We start from the raw sequence: 7,243 nt of genomic DNA, 5'->3' as shown, positions 1-7,243 counted from the left end.
GCGCGGGCCATCGCTTCTTTCCGCTGCTACAGCGGCCGCGGTTCGAGCCTGAGGACGGTCCCGGATGGTTTATTTATTGAAGGTAGCGAACCGCGGCGCTTTGCCCAAGGCGGCCCGTCGCGGGGCACGGCGCCCCGGGCCCGGCTGCCGAGGCCCGCAGGGGAGAGGGGGAGCTGCTGTGGGGAAGGGGGCGGCGGCCGCGGCGCTGGGCGGGCGGGAGGAGCCGGGGGAAGCCGCCTTCCCCTCAGAGGCGGCGAGCCGAGCCCGGCGGCAGGTGGCGGCGGCGGTTCGGCCCCTTTAAGGCTACGCCTGCCGTAACCCGATCCCCGCAGCCGGAGCCCCCGCCGCCACCGGCGGAGCATCCTGCGCCTGGGAAAGGGCTGTCCCGTCCCCTGCGCCGCCGCAGGGAGGCATGGCGGCGGCGCGGCCCCGCTAGACCCGCTCCCAGGTGCGGCAAGGGCGGGTGGGGGCCGCGGGTCTCGGCGGGGCGCTGAGGGGTTGAGGGGTCGCGGCTGGCGGGGCGGGGGCGGTGCAGCCCCTTCCCCCCCTCTCCCGCGGGGCTGCGCGGAGCGGCCCCTTCCCTCCCTCCCTCCCTCTTTCCCTCAGCGACGGGCCGTCCCCCGCGCGGCGCCGCCCCTCGGGGGCCGCGGGCCGCAGCCGGCGGCGCTCGCCGCTCTGACAGCGCAAAGTACAGCGGCTGTCCCCCTCCTCCAGCCGGAGCGAGCGCCGCGGCTGCCTGCCTGCCTGCCTCCCTGCCTGCCGCCGCTGCGGGCGGGAACGGCGGGCGCCTCGGCTGACGGGGGAAGCCAGGTAAAGCCCGGCCCGGGAGGAGCGAGCGCCCGGCGGCTTCTCGTTAGCCTGCGGGGGTCCCGCCGCCCAGTTTGGGGGGTGTGTGTGGTGGTGGTGGTGGTGGGATTTCACCCTCCCTGTTGCTTTCCGGCGGCAAACTTCTTGCAGGGGTGAGGGGGTCGGTGGTGGTGGATGGCAGCGCTGCTTTGGCGCTGTCAGGGCGGAGAGCAGAGGGGAGTTTGGGGTGGGAAGGGGCGTCCGCGGCGCAGGCGGCGAGCGGGTTGAATTCCGTCGCGCGTCCCCTCAGCGCCGATACCGAGCGCGGTGCGGGTGATCTGGTGGGACCGGCGGAGAGCACCGTTCGGAGCCCACGGCACAGCAGCGCTCGGGCACTGCAGATGTTTTGTTGCCGGGCTCGCGGCAAAACGTGCAGTCGGTCAGCGGTCCCGCGTCGCTGTGTGGAAGACAGCGTGGCAAGCTGTACAGGCGTTGGATTTGGCTTACGGCTTTAGGCGGATCAGGAGGGCGGCAGGGCTGAATGGGATGTCCTGGTGTCACTAGCAGCTTCAGGCTGTAATCTTGTTTGGAAGTCGATCCAGCTCATCTTGAAATCCGGCCTGGAAGAAAGTAAGGGCTGCGGACCTTACGCCTTTCTCTGCACCTCCTTACTGTGTCTGGTGGCTTGTATGGTCGTTTTTGTGGTGAAAAATTGATGTGGAAACAGTGCGAGGAGGGGAACATAAATGCTAAATGCTATTAGTGGCACAGCACTTGGTAACTCTTCTGCTCCTTTATCCTCTTTCAGTGAAGTCCTGTCTTTTTTTTTTCTATCAAAAGTTCGTAATAGTTTCATATTGGGGGTGAATGAACGTTGAGTCTTAATATTGTTGGGTTTTTTCTTCTAAATTCCAAGTAGAAACAGAATTGCAGGAAAAACACAGTGTGTTAATAGCAGATGAAAAGAGCGTATTTTCAGCTCTTGCTGAGTATGATTGAAAAGCTGCGTTACTAGCTTTTTCAAAATTACTGGGGTCGATAGAGCAGTTTGATACTGCACGAGACACGTGTAACTAATACCTTGCTGAAAATTGTTAGGTTCAAGTGTTTGCTGATACTTATTTACCCAAAGATTACATTGAAAAGCTGCAAGAGTGAAGTTCTGATCATTTGTAGTTACTGTCTAACTGAATGGTTAAGACAGTAATTTTGGGAAAGCCAGGAGAAGACTACTGCTAAAAACCTAATGATGAAGATCCAACCTGGATATAGTACTTTTTTTTTTTTTCCCCCCTCTGAATTACAAAGTAGTTACACTAAACCTCCCTGCCCACCCAGCCTTCCACTAGCTCAAAAACTCTATCAGCTGACTGAATGGTAATCAATGACTATGCAGTTTGAGGGATAAAGTGTCTGCTCATATATAATCCATGAAGTTTTGTATCTTGATCAGACTTTGCTGGACAGCCATAAGGAGATATTGGGGCAGAAAAACACAGTGTAGTTGAAGTGGTGTTTGACTTACTAACTTTGGCCATTGTCTTCAGGGCAAAAAAACACACGTGTAATTACAAGCTTACTGTGTTTCTTTTAAGTGATAAGCTTTGGTTCAGCAACATGAATGATTTTTGTTTTAGATAAAAAGAAAAACTGGTAAACAACAGTTAATTTTCATGTTAAACAGGATATAGTTGAAAACAACAGAGAGATGAGAAAATGGTTATAGCTGAACTGTTCTTGCATCTCACATGAAACACTGTTTACACCTTGTCCTTGAATTGAATTAAAATACAGCGCTCTTAATTTGCCTAAGTAAAACATGAAACTATTCCTGGACTTTGTACTTAATGTACTTAAACAGCATCTTGATAAGCATATATGAAATTGCCTTCTGAAATGAGTCTTGCAAAACCCTTACGAGTATCTGTGGGACCAGCCACAGAGGCTAGGTGACTAGTTTCTTCTCTGCTGCCATCACACCTTTCTCTCTTGTTGGCATCATGGTTCTGTACTTGCTGCTAAAACTACTGAACGGTATAGGTACATCATACTTCTGAAAGTTAGATCTTGCACTTTCCACACAACTGCTTTTCTTTTTTTTAAAACAAATTCCTGGTATAAGCCCCTTAGAAGAAAGATTAGCTCTTCTAATACATTTCTTGCAAGGGATGGTTGGGAGGTTTTTTGTTTAATTCCAAGATCTCCAGTACTAAAATGAACACCTGTCACACACTGAAACATTACTTACCTAATAAAATCTTCTGGTGCTAAGGAAACAAAACAAAACATGGATTTCTTTTGTCCAAGAGATTATGTCAGTGTCTTTGAAACTCAGAGGTACTAGTTATAGTCATTGCAGATGAATAGAATTGGTAGCATCATGCGAATTTCTATATTTTAGTCAAAAGGATGAAGTAGGTGTGATTGATGTTCAGTGGTTTTGCTATTTTTCTGAAGAGAATTGTCTTCAACATGCGTTTTTGCTTCCTTCACACACTTCAGGCATTAAACCAACTGATTTTTTTTTCCTTATGTGGTCCAAGAGGGGACTTGCTTACTACATGTAGTGGTTTAGGCCAAATCCACCACTGGGGACCCGAGGGACCCCAGACGGGACCGACAGATGCTCCCCTCTACCCCTCTACAAAGAGAGAGGCAGAGGAGGAAAAAGAGACTTAAGAGTTTAGAAGAAACTAAACTACTTTAATGAAGTATTAATAATAAAATAAAAAGAAATAATGAAAAATATATACAAAACCGTATCAAGCTCCCGAGATGACAATCACGTCACCGGCTGGCACTGGGGCAGTCCCAGGCTGGACTCAGTGGCGGACGGGAACTGGATTCCGGATCTGGAGTCAGGATTGGGATCACAGGCAGAGAGAGTCCTCCTCAGACGTCGGCCATTGAAGGAAGAGCCCGTGACCCTTCGGTCCCTCAGCTTTTATACTGAGCATGAGGCAGATGGGATGGAATACCCTGTTGGTCAGTTTTGGGTCACCTGTCCTGTCCGCTCCTCCCTGCAGGTGGGACCCCACTATGCTTTTCCGCTTCCGACCCTCCAACGTGGCAAATAACAAAGTTGGTTGGCCTTGGCTGTTATGACAATAAGTATAAGCAAGAGCCTCTCTGCACACCATGCCTGGGCATCAGCTATAAACATTGGCCTTATCACTCTGAGAGAGTGAACACTGTCTGCACAATATGCAGTTAATTTCAGTTGTTAGAAGAGGCCCAGCTAAGAAGCGAAGTTACTGAACAAAATTGGTTCTGTTTTACCTCAAACCAGGACATTCCACCCCTTATTCCATACCATTTGCATCTTGCTCAGATTACTATTACTTTTATACATCAAATTTACACACACACAGTTATATGTGATATGGATATATGCAGGTTACTCATCTACGGTTTATGTTTATATACAAAATTTTAAGTCCATTTAGTTCATGATTGCAGGATCTCATCTCAGGGCAGGAAAGATGGTACAGAATTCATTCCGGTTCGTGCCCATGGGTAGCATGTTCATCTTGAAGAGCTTGCTGGACGCCACTTGACGAAGCTAGCTCAGGTTTCATCACCACTGTGTTATTCTGAAAAACACTTATTGAACACTGTTAGTATTATGTAGTGATCAGCATCATACAGCTCAGGATTGAGTATTCTCACCAAGGGTTAAATTCCCTTGAGGTACACATTGAACTTCTCCATCCTTCAGCATCACCCACCAAGTACATCCAGGTCCTTGGGCAAAAACAGCCCCACGTTGGGCGCCAATTAATCTGTAGTGGTTTAGGCCAAATCCACCACTGGGGACCCGAGGGACCCCAGACGGGACCGACAGATGCTCCCCTCTACCCCTCTACAAAGAGAGAGGCAGAGGAGGAAAAAGAGACTTAAGAGTTTAGAAGAAACTAAACTACTTTAATGAAGTATTAATAATAAAATAAAAAGAAATAATGAAAAATATATACAAAACCGTATCAAGCTCCCGAGATGACAATCACGTCACCGGCTGGCACTGGGGCAGTCCCAGGCTGGACTCAGTGGCGGACGGGAACTGGATTCCGGATCTGGAGTCAGGATTGGGATCACAGGCAGAGAGAGTCCTCCTCAGACGTCGGCCATTGAAGGAAGAGCCCGTGACCCTTCGGTCCCTCAGCTTTTATACTGAGCATGAGGCAGATGGGATGGAATACCCTGTTGGTCAGTTTTGGGTCACCTGTCCTGTCCGCTCCTCCCTGCAGGTGGGACCCCACTATGCTTTTCCGCTTCCGACCCTCCAACGTGGCAAATAACAAAGTTGGTTGGCCTTGGCTGTTATGACAATAAGTATAAGCAAGAGCCTCTCTGCACACCATGCCTGGGCATCAGCTATAAACATTGGCCTTATCACTCTGAGAGAGTGAACACTGTCTGCACAATATGCAGTTAATTTCAGTTGTTAGAAGAGGCCCAGCTAAGAAGCGAAGTTACTGAACAAAATTGGTTCTGTTTTACCTCAAACCAGGACATTACAAATGAGATGATGAAATAACAAAGTGTTGGACCCAGGCGAGTCTGGAATAGGCACCATACAGTGCTTATCAGGGGGCTTAAACTGGAAGACAGAAAATAGAATTGATTGTTTTGTTCCTTCAAACTGAAAAGTTTTAGAAAATCAGGCTTAATGCACGTTGTCTCTAGAACTTTAAACTGTGCAAAAAGTGCATAAAGTTTGTTTTGTATTTTCTATCATCTTGGTTAGTGGAGGCAAATGGAGAAGTATGTGGAGAACAGTGTAAAAAGTACTTGAGAGAATACTGAGTATTCAGGATAGTATTTGAAACTGGAAGTTTTAATAGACTAACATTAAAAAGCATGCAAGACTAGTATGCTGCTGAACTAGAAAAGGCCATCAGATAAACAACTGAAATGAACCAGAGTTTGTTGCAATGCACTGCAGTGTATGTACGTTAAAATTTTAGTTTGGAGTAAAAATGCACTTATGAACTGAATATTCTGATCCCCCACTTACTGCTTTTTGGTTTGTGTTGCATAGTTGTCACAGAGCATGCAAGCTGGACTCCTTTTGGGTTAAACTGAGCAGGAAGATAGGCCTGAAGAGCACATCAAATACTATCTAACAACTGTGGAGTCCCTAGGATGGAATTAAAGCTGGTCTGAAGTAAAGACTTGAAATACATATGATATGGATGCGGTTTTACTCAGCAAATCTGCTCATATTTGGCCTTCATTCTGCTTATATAGCTGTAACTTTTACTGTGGGTACTAGTCAGAGAAAGTTTTCAGATAAATACGCTTTCTTTTTTTACTCTTCAGTTCTGGAGGGGGGAAAGAAAAGAAAGAGGAGGAGGGAAAAGGTTTGAGGTCATTGAACCTTCTGCTTCTAAATCTCTGAAGACAAAGTTTTTTTTTTTCGTGATCTAATTGTAATACACCTTTTCCTGAAGTTCTAATTTTAAATGCAAACCCTGTTTCAATATACTTGCTATTTACACGACCAGGTGAAAATATTGTACTTAATTTTTTAAAAAGTTATTATTTTAACTGGTGGACTTTTCTTTATTTTTTTTTTTCCCTGAAGTTCAAGTTTCTTTCCATCTGCAATGCAGATACAATTTCAAAAATCTAAGGTACATTCCCTCATTCTATAATGCATGTGAATGAAAGGTGGACAATTATATAAGTATCAGGTTTTGCTGACCATTAGGTTGTTGTAGTAACATCAAATTATGCTAGCCTCTAAGTCTTCATTTTATTTTTAGATATTTTCTTCAGTAAAAACTAAAATAAGTGGCAACAGTTATTTAAATGGCTATTAAAATTATTAATTAAATATTTTAAATGAAGCCTGTTGGCTTTTTTTCCCTTTTCTGTTCAACTTAATACAAATTGCATTTTTATGAGTTTGTAACCTTTGCCAGTCTTGGAATATAAACCACTTGACAACACTATCAAATGGGAGATGTATGTCAGAAGTTTGTGGCGTCTTGGAAAATATCATTCTGTCTTGCAAAATGCTGGTGACTCGGGAGAAATGACCGAAGCATTTAGAGACTGACATTTATGTTTGGAATTGTTTAGGCCTCATGAAATAGGTAAACATTCAGCATCCGAAAATGCATTAGCTCTGATAATAGGAAGCTCTTCAGTGCGCTCCGAAATTGTGCAAAGTTTAGACTTTCATATGAAGAAGAAAAAAGCTCAGCTACGATAGCCTGTGTGCTATCACAAAGAGAAGCCCTCAACTGTGAACAAAATGCAAACTGAGAAGTACTGTCTTTGTAGAGGACACAAACATACTACTTCCTGAGGCTGACCTGAAAGTCTCCCTACTATCACAGAATTTTCAGAGTTGGAAGGGACCTCTAGAGATCATCTAGTCCAACTCCCCTGCTAAAGCAGGATTGCCCAGAGCACATTACTCAGGACTGCATCCAGGCGGGTCTTGAAA

Source organism: Vanellus vanellus, assembly GCF_965231255.1.
Source record: "Vanellus vanellus genome assembly, chromosome: 5".
Classification (NCBI taxonomy): domain Eukaryota; kingdom Metazoa; phylum Chordata; class Aves; order Charadriiformes; family Charadriidae; genus Vanellus; species Vanellus vanellus.
The sequence above is the reverse complement of the archived record's forward strand: the minus strand, read 5'-3'. Positions refer to the sequence as shown.